The sequence below is a fragment of the Oncorhynchus mykiss genome, chromosome 12, assembly GCF_013265735.2.
Source record: "Oncorhynchus mykiss isolate Arlee chromosome 12, USDA_OmykA_1.1, whole genome shotgun sequence".
NCBI lineage: Eukaryota > Metazoa > Chordata > Actinopteri > Salmoniformes > Salmonidae > Oncorhynchus > Oncorhynchus mykiss.
Window position 1 is genome coordinate 79,982,438 of NC_048576.1, and position 21,345 is coordinate 80,003,782.

The window sequence follows — 21,345 nt, forward strand, 5'->3', positions numbered from 1 at the left end:
GTACAGTGTCTGTTTTCTCTCTCTTTCCGTCTCTCTGTGCTCCAGACATATGCCTCTATTAATGTAGCTTCTGTCACTTCAGCTGCTTGGTCAGATTACTCCATCTCTGCTTCCCCTGTGTTCTACCCACATTGAGTGCCTACACGTCCGCCCACTTGCCTAGCGCCTGCCATCCTGCCCGCCTACCCACCTGCCTGCCTGCCCGCTACACATTTCAGTTGGCCAAACACTTCCCAGAGTCTTCAGCCCACCTTGAGACAGACCTCACCAGACCTTGAGACAGACCTCACCAGACCCCACTGCTGCCACACCTTCCTGTCTGATTCAAGGAGGGAGGAACAACTCACAGTTATCATAATCCCTCCAGATTTATCACACCTCGCCTGGTGTGACAGAGGTTTATTAAGAGACTAGTTGGTAGTGGAACACCACAACTTAATATTAACATACACACAGACACACACACACACACACACACACACACAGCATCCCCACATCCCTCATCTACCAACCTCCACACTTTATCTCCCCTCAATTAACATCTTTAGTGTGAGCTGCTATTATCTTAACCACACAGAGCGCTGATGTTCCTGGGAGGAGGAGAGGAGAGAGGAGAGGAGGGGAGAGGAGAGGAGGAGAGAGGACAGGACACTATTAGTAGCGCAGCAGAGAGGACGGTGGTGGTGGTGGTGGTGGGGGGGGGGGGGGGGGGGGGTCTGTGGACAGAGGGCTCTGAGCTGCTGCTGCTGGAATACACAGGGCTAATTAAAGCAATATTCAAACATGACTAACTGCTACCCAAGGTGCACGCTAACAAACATCTACACAAACAACCTTGTTACAGCATAAACATGTAGGCTAGCCCCGAGGATTGTCTTTCTTTGTGAGGATTAATCGTAGAGAGACAGGCATGTTCAAGTGAAAGTCATGACAACAAAATAATCTAAATCTCTTCTGACTGCTCACTGGTGTTTGATCATGTTTATTTTCTCATACCTCTCATATGCATTGCTACGCTATCAAATCATTCAACATGAATGGCACTAGAGAAAACAATAGACTTGCCAGCCAGCTGCTGTAGAATTCCTATAAATTCAAAGGCCCTTGTAAAACGCAGTCCTTTGAAGCACGGGGTAAAATTGCCAAGTACCGGATGTGCTTTAGGCTTACCTCACCGCCCTACAGCTCGTTTCCTTGTCTTAATGTCTTGTATACTCTATTCTATCCGTTTGCCTGCCCTCGCCCGCCTCCATTCCGCCCTAAGACACCATCAAAGTGCCCATTAAGTCATCAAAGTGCCCACTTTGTCCTTGCTACTCTCTGTGACAACCACAAAGTGGGTGACGTGGTCCCAGAGCACCTATAATGATAGAGGTGGAGCGGACGTCTGGCTGTTGTGGCCGGTGGCTCCAACCCCTGGCCCAGACCAGACCATTAGGAGTATTCTATTACTGTTGGGTTAACCTGTCACGCTTGGCCGTGGCTCTCTCTTTATGGTCTGACTGCTCTGAAAGGGCAGGGGATAAAACTCTATCAGTGGGACAAACGATCCCACGCTCCTTCATTTATCACACGCCCAGGGATCACCCCATGGCGGGCAGCGGCGGCGGTGGCCAGGGCCAGAGTCTGCGGGGGTATCCTTCACTCTGGTTACCATGGGGACCCCCCAGGGCCTACACAGTGCTGGGCTGGTAGGACAGAGGCGGACAGACCGGCCCCATTCCACACAGAGACTCCCATTCTTAATCACAGGATGACTCAGGTAATAGCAGCCTGCAAACCATGTAGCAGGGACAGAACCGCCAGCTAACACATTGGCCAGCACAGGTGGTTTAGTTTGTAGCACACACACACACACACACACACACACACACACACACACACAAACACACACACACACACACACACACAAGAGTAGTGATTAAGAAATGAGACTAGTGATCAGTAGGTTACAGAGGTCAATCGTTCATAGGGTCACATAGCTAGTGCCCCTTCAGCTAGGTACTTAGCCTCAATTGTTTTGGGTATCCACTGAGCTGGGAGAGTGGATCAAATGTAAAACTCAACTTCACCCTATAGAAAGGTTCAAAGCAAAGACATGACATGACGCTTTGGTTATTTACAAATTCATACCGTAATGACACAGGCCCTGTTCAATCTGCACACATCCCCCTTCAGCAAACACGGCTCGCCTCCTTTTTTCACCGGATCTATCAAGGGAGGGCAACAATTAAATGACTTTAATTTGATTAGGAGATAATGTGTCCCACTTAATGGAAAGGACAGACTTCACAACACAGCCAGATTAGTTTGGTGGATGCCTGCTTATAAATGAAGACAGGCCCTCCTTTCATCAATTAAGTCTTATGTTCAGATGCAGTTTAATGGTTGGGGGAAAGGGATGAGGAGGGGTGTGTTCTCTACAGAAAGAGGGAGTCTGGAAATATGGGGTCAGGAGAGGTATAAGCACACACGGCTTAAGATTTGGTATTAGCATGACACAATCAATGTAAGTCATTACTAGCCATCCATGAAAGGTAAAGTGATTGTGAGCTACATAGTAGAGGGCAGATGGCCTGTTGTCACAACATTACAGATCATGTATTGCCTTGCTTTCCTTTGTGTATTGCTATTCAATACTGCATCTCAATTTACAGACAGTGTCTGGTTTCATTGTAAAGATGATGTAACGTTAAGTCACTGATAATGATTTAGCATTTACTATGTCTGATAGGCTATACTCTACAGCCGAACTCTGTAGCCCCTAAATACTTCAGTACAACAGCTGGTAGACAGATATTTATTGTGAATAACCTACATATTGATCTCCATATTACAATGAAGTGGTTTCAGTAGTTTGTGTAACCCTAACCCAGGCTGCCTTACCCAGGCTGCCTTACCCCCAGGCTGCCTTGCCCAGGCTGCCTTACCCCCAGGCTGCCTTACCCAGGCTGCCTTACCCCCAGGCTGCCTTACCCAGGCTACCCTACCCAGGCTGCCTTACCCCCAGGCTGCCTTACCCAGGCTGCCACCCTCTAACACTGGTGTATGTCAAGAACAAGCATTATTTAGGCCTACTTACTACAAATAGTTTGGCACATTCATATTTTCCCCCTACAGGCCTACTTACTACAAATAGTTTGGGCATTCATATTTTCCCCTACAGGCCTACTTACTACAAATAGTTTGGGCATTCATATTTTCCCCTACAGGCCTACTTACTACAAATAGTTTGGCACATTCATATTTCCCCTACAGGCCTACTTACTACAAATAGTTTGGCACATTCATATTTTCCCCTACAGGCCTACTTAGTCAGTCACTTCTCCAAAAATTATTTTTCGGGTAATCCATCGTATAGTGAAATAATTATAATGTTAAGGACAGATTTGAATGGAGAAAGCTGATCCGAGAGCAGCGCTGTCTTTCTGTCCATCCTATCAGTCTCGACACATGCTCCAACAACGGAGCTCAGCGACCGTTCTTTCTGTGTGGTCTTTTGGGAAACTGGTGTTACTGTACATCTTCGGCGTTGTAGGAAAGATGCATAGGAAAGCGGGCCCTGGTTGGTACTCCAACATGCTATAGTTGGTTCGGCAGTGTAGGCCGAGTTGAGGCTGTGTATTTGGGAAATATCCTATGTAGATCCATGTAAATACTCATCAGACTGTATCTTTCCTGTATCACCTTTTCACTGGGAATTCATTTGACACCTGCTACTTACTGCACTTAAAGATGGAATCAGTATTTGGGGAAACAGTGCCGCTGTCCGGCCCAACGCCTTTGTTATTGTTTTTGTTTTGTTGATGAAAAGGAGAGGAGAATCTGTCAGTGTGGTAAAAGCTGTTCTTTCACGCCTGCAATGATGTCCGAGAAAATAAAACAGTGTTCGTTGTTTGCAGTATCTTCTTTGTTGTTGCAATATCCAAACAGACATGTCCGTTTCACCAGTTAAGGCTTTCAGGTTTAAGGCTGCTTAACATCTGGTTCCTACGGCAACTAACTCTGCTCTAACATCTGGTTCCTACGACAACTAACTCTGCTCTAACATCTGGTTCCTACGTCAACTAACTCTGTAGCGCCTAAAATACTCCAATAAAACAGCTGTTATACAGAAATATGTTGCGAAGAACTTAGATTTTGATCTACATATTTCACAAGTGTTTTCAATAGTTTCTGTGGGCCCAGCCCAGGCTGACACCCTCTAACGTTGGCATCTGCACTCTGACAGTCTGCCTGTGGACTCCCGCTGTCCATCCCAGTACGACACTTTTTGAGCTTCCAGCGAAAACAGGAAGCATGAGAGATGAGGACATTTGGAGCAAGTCCTTGAGTTTGGGGTCATTGCTTGGAGTGTGTACGGCGCTCTGTCATTCACGGCACGCCACACACTCTCAAGCGTTCCATTTGCGGTGGCCCGTTCCCCGCTGTGTGAAGAAAGAAGGGTATAATCTCCCAGCAGTATTCTGGGGGGTGAATCTAACGGCTTTGTCTGCGCATACCAATGGAGAACTCTTTCTCTCTCTCTCTCTCTCTCTCTCTCTCTCTCTCTCTCTCTCTCTCTCTCTCTCTCTCTCTCTCTCTCTCTCTCTCTCTCTCTGTGATAAATGAAAAGATGCAACTGATGTTGCCGGGGTCTGGGAACCTCCGGTGGAGGGATACGCACACATCCTCCATCAGTAGAGCCATCACTATGACTACTAGGCCTACTACAACTGCTACCACCTCCAGTACAATCACACTGGGCCAAATTCAATCAAACCTATGCCACAGCAATGTTAATGCAGTCTTTGTTGATACACCTGCTGCCCACGCACACAGGAAAACTGCAAGTGTATACCACTACCTGTGAGAATGGTCTACCAGCTATTTTCACTGTACCTCAAACCATACTACAATTTATTTGACGAGAGGAAAAAAAAAAAAAATCTGTGACTGGAAATATATTGAGTTGAGCCTACCGTCTCATGAAATTAACAAGAATAAAAGAAGCAATCCTCCAGAGGCTATAAGCATCTACATCCTGTTCGCATCTTATGTAGACTTCCATCTCACTCAACATGGCTCCCGGGGTCTCTGTGTTTATTAGGGTGTCTATACCTACTGAAGATGCATCATATCAAACAGCAGTGCCAGTATGAGAGAACTCAATGAAGCCACTAGAGAGGGGCATGTGGGTGATGTGGTGTGAGGCGCTCTGGGTCTCTGGGTCAGGTGACTTCCCTCCTAGCTATAGATGTATGTATGCTCCACTCATTTGTATGTGCACTGCGGCGGCACCTGGCTCTCTCTCTCTCTCTGCTGATTATCATGTCAGCGGTGGAGGGCTGGCGGGCGAGCGGGCCGGCCCAGTTGGAGCCCAGGGTGTGAGCCAGCCAAGCTGAGGGGAGGGGCCTGAGGTGTTCAGGGGAGATGAGGATATTCAGGGGGTCTCTGTTCTCTCACTGGGGGATCCCCCACATCATTTAGCGCCTCATGTAGATCACTGCTGGTACCATCATAGCCCTCCGGGCCCCAGGAATTAATGTAGCAAGCAATGGCAGCAGTGATTTATTAAAATAACACCGTGATGAGAGAGGAGTCTGCTGATTTCCCTACCTCCCCAGCTCTCCCCAATATGTTCTGGAGACAGGAACTACACCGTGCCTTAATATGGGGAGAGGCTTCTGGAAAACAAGGAGTGAGGAAGTGGGGAGGAAGCAAGCGCTGCATAAATTGTGGCGGCAGCCCTCACTGTCATTGCTTATTTATTAACCCTCTTTCCATTCGAGTCAGGCCTTGTATTAAATTGATCCCTCCTGCCGCGTTTTGCCTTGTTGAACAAGCGCAAAACCCCGTTAAGTGTCTGTGAAAGGCCTGTGATTGTGTTTGCGGTGCCCCGGGTGTGCCGTGGCCAGCCGCTCCTCCCTATCTCCCCCGGACAGACGGGATTAGAGACAGGGAGAGGGGCTGAATGACCCACTAGGGGAGAACAGGCCGGGTCCGGGGATCACGTCTGCCATACCGCTCATGCACCCGCACACAGGCGTACCCCCCCCCCCCTCACTGTTTAACATTGAGCTTTCCCTGACCCCAGGACTAGACAGATTCATGGCCATCCACAGGCACAGCCATGTACATAGAGGTGCACACGCTTATCCACAGCCACAGACTGCTTCACACATTAGCTACTATAACTCCATGTGACTGTATTTTTTAAGTTGTGATAATGTGCTGTTTGAATAGTATACTGCACACAAGAGGTAATGAAACCATGACTCTGGTGTCATTTGAGGTAGTTAGTTGTCATTTAAACACAGGTCTACCTCATCTCACCTGAAACTACTCGAGATTGCACAGTATGTTAGGATCAGCTTCTCTACACACCCTCCACTGTACCTCAGACACAATGGAGTCTTGAGGAGGGATATTGGCCTGTGTGCCTCTTCACTGTCTGTTTATTTGTAGAATAAATAAAGAGTTGATCAGATTCCTTGCTAGATGTAATAATACACTCCCTGTGAGCTCAATGCAATAGGTGTTGTGGTCTAAGGGTTGGCAAGCAGTTCACATCCCCATGTCTCTGTCAGCCTCATTAGATACAACACACCCTCACATCCCCATGTCTCTGTCAGCCTCATTAGATACAACACACCCTCACATCCCCATGTCTCTGTCAGCCCCATCAGATACAACACACCCTCACATCCCCATGTCTCTGTCAGCCTCATTAGATACAACACACCCTCACATCCTCATGTCTCTGTCAGCCCCATCAGATACAACACACCCTCACATCCCCATGTCTCTGTCAGCCTCATTAGATACAACACACCCTCACATCCTCATGTCTCTGTCAGCCCCATCAGATACAACACACCCTCATATCCCCATGTCTCTGTCAGCCCCATCAGATACAACACACCCTCACATCCCCATGTCTCTGTCAGCCCCATCAGATACAACACACCCTCATATCCCCATGTCTCTGTCAGCCCCATCAGATACAACACACCCTCACATCCCCATGTCTCTGTCAGCCCCATCAGATACAACACACCCTCATATCCCCATGTCTCTGTCAGCCCCATCAGATACAACACACCCTCATATCCCCATGTCTCTGTCAGCCCCATCAGATACAACACACCCTCATATCCCCATGTCTCTGTCAGTCCCATCAGATACAACACACCCTCACATCCCTGTGTCTCTGTCAGCCTCATCAGATACAACACACCCTCATATCCCCATGTCTCTGTCAGACCCATCAGATACAACACACCCTCACAACCCCATGTCTCTGTCACAGTGGTGATTTTAGCATGTAAATCTTGGTGGGGCAAACTCCCCAACATTTTTTTAGATGCTTGCCAGCAATGCCACTACACAACACAACACTAAACAATCAATGAATTGCACTATAATGGTGACAAACGTTTCCCACAAACTGTTATGGCCTACATAAAGCTGTCCCAACAGCAGAGCTTTCTTTTCAGCAATGGAGTGAATCCTTACCACTGCTAAACCTGGCTTTCATTGGAGCCTTGTCTGGCAGCGAAACAGTTCATTCAGCCTCATTTTACGGCCTTAAAAAAAAACCATAGCCGATACGGCTGACTTGCTTAAACAAATGTGGTTTCTACTGATAATTGAGATGTAGAAACTATGGCATAATTGAACGACGAGAGGATAAGAGGCAATCCGTAATTTTGATTAAGACAATAATGAGCGATATAGGACGGACGAGGTCAATATAACTATTTGTTCATCATTTTTTAAATGTACAGCGACATAATTCAGAACATGGGCCGTTCTTACAGTATTCTCCCTGTACACCAAGTCAGAACCCATATCTACGGTATAATAATAGTGATATAAATTAGTTCAGGTATGCTTATTGTCCTTCCATGACTGTGACTACATGTCAAAACAGATGTTGTGGTAATAGGTTACATTTGAATGAAGAAGAATGTTGTATTTAAAAGCAGTCTGTAAAATGTATCAAGCCCTTGGTCCAAATCGGACCTCGATCCTCTCTCTACTGGCAAATAGGCCTGGGAGCTCAAGTCAAACTGAAAGTGGCAGGCTTCAAATCAAATCAAGTCAACTCATGCCGAAATGAGAAAGTGAAAAATAGAGATGGGAGGAAAAGGCTTGAACATTTCACGTTTTCTCAGGGAAAGTTTCCTTGCCCCATCAGCTTGGAAGTGGTTATACAGCTAAATAATGCAGTAGATATTCCACAATATGAGCTTTGAAAGAAGGAATCACAGATTCATTAATAAAGAAAAGCTAACCCGCTGAAGAACTTAAAGGAGAACTCACAATAAAAAGATCAGAGTGACAATTCTGTATGTCCACAGCTCAATACCTTGACCTTTACCCAGACCATTCTGTCCTTGGACGACTGACTTCAGTACACTGGCCAAGCGAGGCACTCTACTGCTGTTTGGCTCGAGTCAAACACATGAGCAGCTTATCACTCCCAAACAGTTGACCGGCGTTGAGACCTCATGTTTATTCATACTGGTTAGCCTGACCTGAGGAGCAGGAGGGGGGAAGGAGAGCCAAACCAACGGTTCTTCCTTTCAATATCATTTAACATCTCATACATACAATAACAGGTCTCTTCAGATTCACACTAGCAAAGCAGAACTCCTAACTCAAGGAGACAGAAACAAAGGAGAGATAGACAGAGAGGAGAGAGAGTGAAAGAGACAACTCTGCTCTCTCTCTCTCTCTCACTATAGGCTCTGCCTTCAGCTTGAACTGTGGTGGCGACGATAAAATTAAATAACTCTGGGTTACCATAGTGATAACAGTGTAACACATAACTAAGTAGCATGAGGGATAGGGAGCGTCTCGGGGGGCCCTCCAGCTTTTATGTGTCAGCCGCAATTCTCCATCATCAAAGACTCTTCTCCACTCTCAGCACCAAGACAATTCTCCATCATCAAAGACTCTTCTCCACTTTCAGCACCAAGACAGAAAGACATTGGTGGATCATTAGTTTCCAGTGAATAAGCAAGTCATTTATCCATTTTTTTAAAGCCAGAGAGAGAGAGAGAGAGAGAGAGAGAGAGAGAGAGATAGAGAGAGAGAAAGAGAGTGAGCAATCTTCTTGGCAAGTCAATATCTTGGGGTGCTAACCTGTATCCCTTATGAGTACCTGAACAGGTACTATGCCAGCAACCTAACGGGCTCCTAGCTCTGTGAAGTCGCAGTCCTTTGCAACACATCAATACGCTGAACTTTTCCTGCCGAGTACCTGTGCTCTCCAGCGTGACCCACGCCTCCTTTATCTATTCTGTTTAAAGATACAGGCACATGGAGGGAGTGGAGTGGCTTGATTACCTCCTGGGACACCTGCGATAGCTAGTTCCCCCTTTAAGTTTGCCAAGTGAGAAAGTCCTCAGAAGTTTGTTGACAGATCTCTCCCTGTGCTGGGACATCCATGGACGTGGTAACCTTGGAGATCCAGAGGACAAATGGGAGTTGGGAAAGATCAAGTAAGGCGGTGGGTTTTGTTTATGAGGAAAACGTAATGGGACATGACGCACAGGGAGATAAACCTGGTTAATGTAGAGGGTACAGGAAGTACACTGCTGTAGGACAAGTCATGTATAGAATGTGTGTGTTTGATTTGAAAGGGATAAAGGCATAGGCAACAGTAGAACCAAAATAAAAAACCTCTCATAAGAATCAGACATACACTACCATTCAAAAGTTTGGGGTCAATTAGAAATGTCCTTGTTTTTGAAAGAAAAGCAATTTTTTTGTCCATTAAAGTAACATCAAATTGATCAGAAATACATTGTAGACATTGTTAATGTTGTAAATGACTATTGTAGCTGGAAATGGCAGATTTTTTATGGAATATCTACATAGGCGTATAGAGGTCCATTATCAGCAACCATCACTCCTGTGTTCCAAAGGCACGTTATGTTAGCTAATTCAAGTTTATAATTTTAAAAGGCTAATTGATCATTAGCAAACCCTTTTGCAATTGTATTCGCACAGCTGAAAGCTGTTGTTCTGATTAAAGAAGCAATACAACTGCCCTTCGGTAGACTAGTTGAGTATCTGGAGCATCAGCATATTTACCAGGTAGGCCAGTTGAGAACAAGTTCTCATTTAGAACTGCAACCTAGCCTAGATAAAGCAAAGCAGTGCGACAAAAAACAACAACACAGAGTTACACGTGGGATAAGCAAAAGTAAAGTCAATAACACAATAGAAAAATCTATATACAGTGTGTGCAAATGGAGTAAGGAGGTAAGGCAATAAATAGGCCATAGTAGCAAAGTAATTACAATTTAGCAAATTAACACTGGAGTGATATATGTGCAGATGATGATGTGCAAGTAGAAATACTGGTGTGCAAAAATGCAAAAAAAAAGTAATTAAAATCAATGTGGGGATTACGTAGGTAGTTGGGTGGGTTATTTACAGATGGGCTGTGTACAGGCGCAGCGATCGGTAAGCTGCTCAGACAGCTGATGCTTAAAGTTAGTGAGGGAGTTATAAGTCTCCAACTTCAGCGATTTTTGCAATTCGTTCCAGTCATTGGCAGCAGAGAACTGGAAGGAAAGGCGGCCAAAGAGGTGTTGGCTTTGGGGATGACCAGTGAGATATACCTTCTGGAGCGCGTGCTACGGGAGGGTGTTGTTATGGTGACCAGCGATCTGAGATAAGATGGAGCTTTACCTAGCAAAGACTTATAGATGACCTGGAGCCAGTGGGTCTGGAGACGAATATGTAGCGAGGGCCAGCCGACGAGAGCATACAGGTTGCAGTGGTGGGTAGTATATGGGGCTTTGGTGACATCCGGCAATGGCCGGTTGAGGGCACATCGGACGGAATTACGTCAGCAGACCAGTCGTGATGGATCGGCGGGGCTCCATGTCGACAAAGGGTCCATGCCAATTGGCAAAAGAGGCATTGTAGCTGGAGTAATTTCGTTTGTTAGCCGGGAGATGCGCCTGGCTCGAGGCTAACTGGTGCTAGCTTCGGGACAAGGGCGTTAGCCACTATAGTCACTCGGTAGCAGCTAGCTAGCTGCGATGATCCGATGCAAAGGTCCAGAGCTTACGGCAGGAATCCGGTTATGTAGTGGCTTCTAGTCGTGTTAGTGGAGAGTCCAGGAGGCATCAGCTGTGTAGCCAAGTGGAGAAAAGAAGTCCGATATGCTCAGGGTTTATATCACGCTGTGCAGACTGGCAGGTATTATCCAGGCTAAAAGTGGCTGGAGTCTGCGATAAAGGTAAAGGCCGTTAGCAGTGGCTAACAATGCATCAATAGCTAGTAGCTAATTAGCTGGTTAGCTTCTGATGACTAGCTTCTGATGTAGGTTCTAGCTATAAGATCTAAAAATAGCAGATCCGTATCACATTGGGTGAGGTGGGTTTCCGGATGGTATATTTCATTTAAAAATGGAAAAAGAGATTGAAATATATTGAAATATATACAAAAAAGATTAAAAAAACATAAAAATGTACATGGGACAATGACAAAAAATCGTCCGCACTGCTACACCATTCATGGACAGAGATCAAGTAGCTGGGAACTTTAACAAAGCTAATTTGAGAACAAGGCAACATAAATTCTATCAACATATTGTCTTTATCACTCGCGCTGGAAAAAACGCTGGACCACTGTTACTCTAACTTCCGATGCATACAAGACCCTTCCCGCCCTCCTTTTGGCAAATCTGACCACGACTCCATTTTCCTCCTCCCTTCCTATAGGCAGATACTCAAACAGGAAGCACCCGTGCTACGCTGGTCTGACCAATCGGAATCCACGCTTCAAGATTGTTTTTATCACATGGACTATGTTCCGGGTAGCCACTGAGAATAATATTGACGGATACACTGATTCGGTGAGTGAGTTTATAAGGAAGTGTATAGGACATGTTGTACCCAATGTGACTAGATGACGGCATTCGCGCAAAACTGAAAGTGCAAACCATTCCATTTAACCATGGAAAGGTGACTGGGAATATGGCCGAATACAAACAGTGTAGTTATTCCCTCCGCAAGGCAACCAAACAGGCAAAATGTTAGTATAGAGACAAAGTGGAATCGCAATTCAACAGCTCAGACACGAGACGCATGTGGCAGGGTCTACAGACAATCACGGTCTACAAAAGGAAAACCAGCCCCGTCACGAACACCAACGTCTTGCTCCCAGACAAACTAAACACCTTCTTTGTCCACTTTGTGGAGAGTACAGTGCCACCGTCATGGCCCACTAACAAGGACTGCCCCCCCCCCTTCCCCGTGGCCAATGTAAGTAAAACATTTAAACGTGTTAACCTTCGCAGGGCTGCTGGCCCAGACGGAATCCCTAGCCGCGTCCTCAGAGCATGTGCAGAACAGCTGGCTGGTGTGTTTATGGACATATCCAATCGCTACATATCCAAGCTCATCATCAAGCTGGAGGCCCTGGGTCTCAACCCCGCCCTGTGCAATTGGGTCCTGGACTTTCTGACGGCCGCCCCCAGGTGGTGAAGGTAGGAAACAACATCTCCACTTCGCTGACCCTCAACACTGGGGGCCCACAAGGGTGCGTGCTCAGCCCCCTCCTGTACTCCCTGTTCACCCACGACAGCGTGGCCATGCACGCCTCCAACTCAGTCATCGCGTTTGCAGACGACACAACAGTAATGGGATTGACTACCAACAACGACGAGACAGCCTACAAGGAGGAGGAGGTGAGGGCACTCGGAGTGTAGTGTCAGGAAAACAAGCTCTCACTCAACATCAACAAAACAAAGGAAATGTTTGTGGACTTCAGGAAACAGCAGAGGGAGCATCCCCCTATCCACATCGATGGGACAGCCTCTTCAACCTCAGGAGGCTGAAGAAACTTGACTTGTCACCCAAGTGTTTGGTTACTGTAAATTCTCCTTCCAGATTCACATTAAACATCTCCAATCCAAAATTAAATCTAGAATCGGCTTCCTACTTCGCAACAACGCATCCTTCACTCATGCTGCCAAACATACCCTCGTAAAACTGACCATCCTACCAATCCTTGACTTCGGCGATGTCATTTACAAAATAGCCTCTAACACTCTACTCAACAAATTGGATACAGTCTATCACAGTGCTATCCGTTTTGTCACCAAAGCCCCATATACTACCCGCCACTGCGACCTGTACGCTCTCGTTGGCTGGCCCTTGCTTCATACTCGTTCATACTCGTCGCCAGACACACTGGCTCCAGGTCATCTATAAGTCTTTGCTAGGTAAAGCTCCGTCCTTATCTCAGCTCACTGGTCACCATAGCAGCACCCACCCGTAGCACGCGCTCCAGCAGGTATATTGCACTGGTCACCCCGAAAGCCATTTCCTCATTTTCCTTCCAGTTCTCTGCTGCCAATGACTGGGACGAACTGCAAAAATCGCTGAAGTTGGAGACTTATAACTCCCTCACTAAATGTAATCATCAGCTGTCAGAGCAGCTCACAGATCACTGCACCTGTACACAGCCCATCTGTAAATAGCCCATCCAACTATCTCATCCCATAATGTATTTATTTATTTATCTCGCTCCTTTGCACCCCAGTATCTCTACTTGCACACTTGCTTTGCTTTATCTTGGCCAGGTCGCAGTTGTAAATGAGAACTTGTTCTCAACTAGCCTACCTGGTTAAATAAAGGTGAAATATATATATATTTTTTAAATATGCATTTCTGTGATTATTTAGTTAGCAAATAAATGATTAAGCCAATCGGTGTATGGATGATTCATAGTAAAGGCTGGGTTCGTGCAGATAACAATTTACGTTGTTTGGAATGAGACTGATGTGAGGTAAATAATAATTCATTAATTAGAAGACGAATTGATCAGATATTTAAATATCTGAAGAGTTATATTAGGAAAATTATAACTTTGTAATCTGAAGAATTTCCTTGGTGCCCCAACTTCCTAGTTAATTACATTTACATGATTAGCTTAATCACGTAATAATAATTACAGAAAATTGATTTGATAAAATAACAGTCTTCACTTTTAATGATGCCAAAGACACGACAGTAGTGTGTAAAAATAGCTATTTGTGTTGATCAGCTGATGAATCTACGTCTCACTTTGATCTACGACACTACAGTCTAATTAATGTACACATATACAGTATGCTGATGTATGACACATAGGTATTTCCTGAGGAGTCTTGTGGCCTTTCCCGGGAGCCAGTTGGTGGAGTGTGGGTACTGAGCTTCACCGCTCAACAGATAGAGAGGCCATTGATCACGGTGAGCGGCCATTAGACAAAGGCAGGGCCGGGGTGGATAATGCTCCTGCCGCCCGCGGGTCAAGCGTTTGGCTGGCTAGAGTAATCAAGCCGACAGCGGGCTCCCTGTCTGGGTGACGGATAACGTCACCACCCCCCGTGCTCCTATACCCCCCATCACACACACAGATACACACAAACGTATGCACACATGCCAGGCTGCATCATGGCACCCTCTGAGTACAGGAGCAAATAGTGAGGCTGGGGAGGAGAGAGGAAAGAGAGGAAAGAGAGGAGAGGAGAGAGGGCAGTGAGGAAGCAGGGGAGAGAGGAGAGAGGAAAGAGGAGAGAGGAGAATGGGAAGAGGAGAGAGAAGAGAGAGATCAGGGAAGAGAGGAGAGAGGAAAGTGGTGAGAGAGAGCAGGAGAGAGAGCAGGAGAGAGAGCAGGGGAGAGAGGAAAGAGGAGAGAGGAGAATGGAAAGAGGAGAGAGAAGAGAGAGAGCAGGGAAGAGAGGAGAGAGGAAAGAGGAGAGAGAGAGCAGGAGAGAGAGCAGGAGAGAGAGAGCAGGGGAGAGAGGAAAGAAAAAAGAGGAGAGAGAGATGAGTGGAGAGAGAGAGGAGAGAGAGAGGGGAGAGGAAAGAGAGAGCAGGAGAGAGAGCATGAGAGAGAGGAAAGAAAAAAGAGGAGAGAGAGATGAGAGGAGAGAGAGGGGGGAGAGAAAGGAGAGAGGAGAGAGACAGTAGGGGAAAGGACTCAGTGAGGAAGCAGAGCGTAGTAGAGCCAGACGCTGGCAGTGTGAGGGATGAGCTCCCTGTGCTATAGGAGGCCTTAATGAGCATTCGCTCTAAACCCCAGAGAGTCTCTCTGTATCTCTCTGACTTCCTCCCTTTCTCTGTCTCTTTCCCTCATGTCGGCACACGGACACACAAAATAACACACAATGCACATGCGCGGATATAGGCACACACACACTGGCCGTTATAATTCATTGTCACCTCTGCAGGGCACAGCGCCTACTAAATCGTGTCTGGTAATGAAATAACATTAACAGGGTACATGACACAGTTCCCCCAGCTGCTGGAGAGGAGAGAGAACACCACTATCTTGCTCCATTTCAATTCCATTGCATTAAGTTAGTACAGTGAGGCAGCAAGAGATCCTAATAAACCAATAAACACCTCTGAACCGAGGGGAGAAGTGCTGTAGCTACTGCTCAGATAATGGCCACATTATGCGTTGGCCAAACACCTGTAGTAATAATGACATCGTCTACTTTAAACCACATCATCTCAGTCGACTAATGTGCCTTTGATTCCCACTCACCTATCACTGCACACAGCTTGACAGCAACACGCCAATGCAACCCTGGTATAAGCTGCTGCTGTGTGTAAAGCCTGTTGTTTTATCCCCTTCCCTGAAAAAAGGCTCTATATTTTCCTCCAGGAAATTGCTGAATGACAAGGTATCCAGAGATCCTGATTGATGGTGTGATGTGCGCGAGGCCTGAAAAATGAAAAAATGATGAACAACAGGACAAAGCCTGGGGGGGAACAAGTTGTAGAGGCGAGGGAGGGGACCGCTGTAAATCTGGGCCCGGGACAAGGCAAGAGATGAGCCGTCTGTGTGCAGAAGTAACCACAGGGATCACACAGGGGACACGTGTGTGTGTGTGTGTGTGTGTGTGTGTGTGTGTGTGTGTGTGTGTGTGTGTGTGTGTGTGTGTGTGTGTGTGTGTGTGTGTGTGTGTGTGGTGTATAGGAGTCAAGCATGTGTGGATGTGTGGTTTACATCTACACCTTTAGGTGTGTTGTACAGTGCAGTATGTCGGTAAATCCTAGGAGTAGCCGGCATATAAGTGAGGGGGACAAGTCCCTCCAATGTTCCAGAGGGTTATTTTCTCTCCCCCAATAATCTTCCTATAAATGTAGCTCTAACTTTTGAATGGCTGGAGCTATTAGCTATTATGGCCCCATCACTGAAAGCTACGACTCTCAGGAACACAAACATCTATGTCCTTCTACAACGCTCACAAGCCATGCATGTCTTGTTAGAAGGACCAGTGCCTCAACCCCAATTGAATACAATGCAGATCTTATTTTCTACAAACACAATTCATACCAGATGTTCCCTGATGTTTTCGTGAACTTTCCGAAACCATTTGAACGCATTTCAGGCACTTTGTGATGCAAATAAAAAATGTAATCATATAATGTCACATCTTTTCTTATTCGCTTTACATATATAGAAACATATAAACTTGCAGTTTCTATCTGTGCTAGAATTACCATAACATGAAAAAAGAAAATGGTGCATACCCTATTGAATGTCTCAAACCAGATAGATAATGGACAACTGCCTTGGCATGTGGTTAAAGAGTCCACCATTAGATTGAAAGGTTGGGGGTTCAATGCCCAGTTGAGAATGGGACCTGATGCCTCTGCTTGGCACTTAACATTAATTAGATGGATTGGGGTAAGGCCCTGTGATAGACTAGCGTCCTGTCCAGGGGGTGCATTTGCACAACTTCACACTGCAGAAGACAGGCTCTTACCCCTATGGGCCGTTCTTGCTCAGACAAGGCTTACTTACCTTCCAAGGCTTGTTTTATGCCTGGGCCATGTTATGGATAAAAGCCTAGACGGACAGATTGTTATAAGATATCGGCTCCATTTATTTTTGCACATGTTAAGAATATTGACCAATAGAGCATCTTTGAATAGTCCTCTTCATGTTCACCTAAAAAAACAAACAATGGGTATTTATGTTTAGATATTTTTGTATTAAATATAAAGTGGCAAGTCAACCAAATAAAGTTGTTTCATTAAAAAAATGCTTTGAGGCTGAAATTGAATTGGTAAAAATGTTCACACCTATTACATTTCCTGTATTGTCCTTAAAACACCACTCAACTATTTCCTCTCTTTCTCTATGCTTTCTACATACCTTCCAGAGAGGCCATGAGTAATGGAAAACCTTGTAAAGGCCCAGTGCAGTCAAAATTCAGTATCATATTAAATGTTGTATCATAGTGTACAACAGCTGATCATTTCAGCTGTTATTTCCTGACAGTTGCTGGTTGAAAATACATTAAAAACAGGACATTTTGGTGCCCATGTTCTCCCCACCCAGAGCACCCCCAAACAGTCCTAGCGACATTCTTGCTTGAGAAATAGTTTTTGTTAAAAAAAAAAAACGATTGTTTATTTATTTTTGACCACTTTAATGGAAAACTACTTCATTTTTATCCAGAAATGATTTAATATTGAGATTTTTTTTAAAGAACAGCTGCATTGGACCTTTAAAATGCAAGAAATTGGTTTTGATTTTGGGGGAGGACGTGGCCAGCCATACAGTACAGGAGTATAAGGTAAACTACAGAGGCTCCACCTACAGTATAAATTCACCATAAGGGATTAGACCTCTCCTTCCCAGCCTCGTCCAGAAAGTCTACCCTCCCGGTGCTGCCCCAGCCCCAGTGCAGGCTAGCTTGGCTGTTGGAAGACATCCAGAGGCTCCGTATTACACACCGCACTCTCATTAAGTATTAAGCAGCGAGTCAGGCCTTAAATCATCCAGGTGGTCCCCAGCCTGCTGACCCTGCAACGCCTGGTGGAGGCAGAGGCAGCACAGTGTTTCATCACAGCTATACCCTGCTGGACACCCTGCTGATTTAATGGGCTACAATTACGCTGCTTCTGACACAATACACAGCAAACCTTTATAGATCTCCCACCCACTACTGTTGCCATGGGAAAAGATACATTTATTCTGCCACCGAGCCGGCTTGCCGCTTCACAGAACTAAATTGAACGTAGTGGTTAGATACAGCCCCACTCACACATAGGCTGACCTCTATATGTCACCTTACGTAAGTCTTAACCCAAATATAGCACCAAGACCCAGTAGTGAAGAATGGGGAGGCAGGACGGGTGAGAGTCATGTGTTGTTTAAGTACCACAATAATAAAGAGGTAGTTGGTAGTCATGGTAGAACCATGTGGCCCTCCTGCTATTTCTGTATGTTGCTGGTCTGATTAAGTCATGTTTGGGGGCCCTGGAGGACAGAGCTGGGGCTGGGTTGTTGATGGTGACTGGAGTGGGCTACTAGGACACACCACAGCACAACCCAATCAAGCAAAACTTAGAGACCTCTCTCCCGAGAATACAGCATGCTTTGCCTCCATCTTTGTGGCATGTTAACGCTAGCATGCTAATAAAGCACAATCACAGTTGCATAAAGGACCATGGATTTATTTATGAATGAACTGTTATTAATTCATATTGAGGTCATGTTATGACAGCCTAAATCTAACCATGCTAGTAGTGTCCTTGCCTTTCCTGTGTTTTGCAGCTGTGAAGCTATTGAAAGCTAACCGTGTCCCGCTGATGCTAACTATGATAGTGTGCAGCCACCAGCAGCTAGTCTGTAGGTCATCTCCATACAGACTAGTAAATATCCAGCCTGGCCTCATAGACCAGGCGTAACATAGTACATCTAAATTTGTGCCCCTACAATTAGTATGATGTTATGTATGGTATGGTTGCATAGGACAGTAGGTTACTTAAGCCAAAAATGAAAGTAAGGAGGTTGGTCAGGCGTATAATGTAAATGTCTAGCAAGCCGAAAGTTGTGTGTTTGAATCACATCAAGGACAACTTTAGCACTTCATCTAATTAGAAACTATGCAACTACTTAGCATGTTAGCTAACCCTTACCTGTCACGCCCTGACCTGAGAGAGCCTTTTTTATTCTCTATTTGGTTAGGTCAGGGTGTGACTTGGGTGGGCAAATCTATGTTTCCATTTCTTTGTAGGCCTAGTATGGTTCCCAACCAGAGGCAGCTGTTTATCGTTGTATCTGATTGGGGATCATACTTAGGCAGCCCTTTCCCACCTTCAGTTGTGGGGTCTTGATTTTGTTAGTTGCTGTGTAGCCTGCAGAACTTTACATTTGGTTATCTTTTGTTGTTTTTTTGGTGTTCATCAAAATAAAGAAAGATGTACGCTTACCACGCTGCACCTTGGTCCAATCCATCTATAAACGATCGTAACATTATCCTAACCCTAACCTTAACCCCTTACTCTAACCCTAACCCCGTAACCGTAATCCCCAGCCTAGATAATGTTACCTATCTAGCTAATGTTAACCACAACACATTGGAATTCATAACATATCAATCAATATATTGGCAATCCGTAACATATTGCACAAATTGGAGTTTGTAACATATCATTTGAATTGGAGGACGTAATTTTGAAAAGGATGATGGAGATCCACAAATTAATGCATATCATACGAAAAGTAACATATCATACTAAATGGTGTGGAACAAATGTACAGTTACTATGTTAAGTCGACCCTTGAGTCCAGGTTGAATTATCCAGAGGGGCGATGGCATGGGTGTTTGTCACTGGAAGATAGCAGTGATCGCTCACACAGAAAGGGCTTTGTCAGAGGTAATGATTCAGAGCCATGCAGGACACAGTGGGAGGGAAGAGGCCCCGTAATGCAGGCAGCCAGTGGGAGTGGGCTTCTAAGACATGTGGGAAGTCTTAGTGCCAAAACAGAACGACCCCATTCCGCCACATTACCACCGAGAGAAAGAGAGAGAGAGAGAGAGAGAGAAAGAAAGAAAGAAAGATCCGGTTGGCCCTCTCCCACTCTGCTTGCTGATAAGATGAGTGTGTGTTTGCCAGTGTGTTGGCGTTTTGGACATACGCGGGCTCTGTATGTTTGTGTTTGTGTCTGAGAGTATGTGTGCGTTTGTGTACTGCACACAGTAGGTGTCTATATGGCAAGTGGGCATTTTATTATTTCTGTTTTGTTTTGTAATTTTCCTTCTCTAGTTTGTGTTTGTTCTCTTCCCTCCCTCTATCTCTCCTGTCCTCCCTCTCCTCCCTTTGTTTGGTGGGCTGTGTGTTTGTTTGGGATTAGAGCAGCGTGGAGGCGCCTCCGGTGTTCTCCAGGGCTCTGGGCTGGCCCCTGGACCGACCAGGCAGAGAGAGAGACAGAGAGAGAGAGTGGCCCACTTACAGGCATGGGGCCCCTGTGCTTCACAGCACAGCCCCTGCACAGGAACTAGTGGGCCCAACCTGGCCCTTTGATTTAGCACCGTGGGTGGCAGGAGGCAGAGTTCCAAAAGGAATACAAAATCGCCACCCTTGTCTGCCGGTTGGTTCCCACCTCACAGGGTTTTTCCATGCGCAGGCAACGCAGGTTTATTTTGGGGGGATGTTTTGCTCTGCATCGGAAATGAATCCTGTTACACATCGTGCTTCAAAAAGCTGTGAGCAGAAGTGAGCTCTAGTGGGGTCTCCTGATAGCAAGCAAGTGATACAATTTCATTCTATTCTATCCCATCAAGGTGCTTTAGCAGTGCAGCCGTGATCTTTTCAGTCATCGGAGTGACAGGACAGCCACTCATTTGGGAAGGGAAAATCACCCAGACGATACTCTCAGACACACACATCCCCGCCACCTGACACATGAACATGGAGCCAGTGTGCCTAGCTAACACAGTGGAGCAGCCATGACAACGCTGCAGACAAGACAGACAGACAGACAGACAGACAGACAGACAGACAGACAGACAGACAGACAGACAGACAGACAGACAGACAGACAGACAGACAGACAGACAGGGTTAACTGCCTTCCTTTCACTCTGACTCCAGACAGACAGTCTGAGATGACAGCTTTAAAGGAGAAATATTAAAGGGGAGGAATTTCACTTTAATCTGATTACCAGATGGCTGGAATCATCACATGGGGAAGGCCACTGACTGGGGAGTGTGAAAGAAAAAGGCAGAAATACATCTAGCACCCAGCTTTTGACAAACGTGACGATAAATGGATATTAATCGCTTGGAAAGAAATGTGTAGGAGTGTACTTTAGCTGCTAGTCTCTTTTTAAGAGCAGAAATGTTGAGCTTAGTATTAATACCATCCATCAAATAGATGTTATGAACCTGTGTGGAAATTATCAAATTATGACCTTTATGAAGCTCAGTTATCTAGCTACTGGAGCAACATTTGTGTACTGTAGAGTAAATGCAGGTTCTGCTTTCACAGTACTGCTGTTTGTGACCATGGCTGAGGGGACATGTGACATTTTGGACCAGGC

The 21,345-nt window shown here is 45.8% G+C and overlaps 1 protein-coding gene across 4 annotated transcripts in view; it reads right to left on the minus strand.

Annotated features, from left to right (window-relative positions):
• Positions 1-21,345, minus strand: part of LOC110538551 (RNA binding protein fox-1 homolog 3) — a 412,667-nt gene that overhangs the window by 282,459 nt on the left and 108,863 nt on the right. The window lies entirely within an intron of this gene.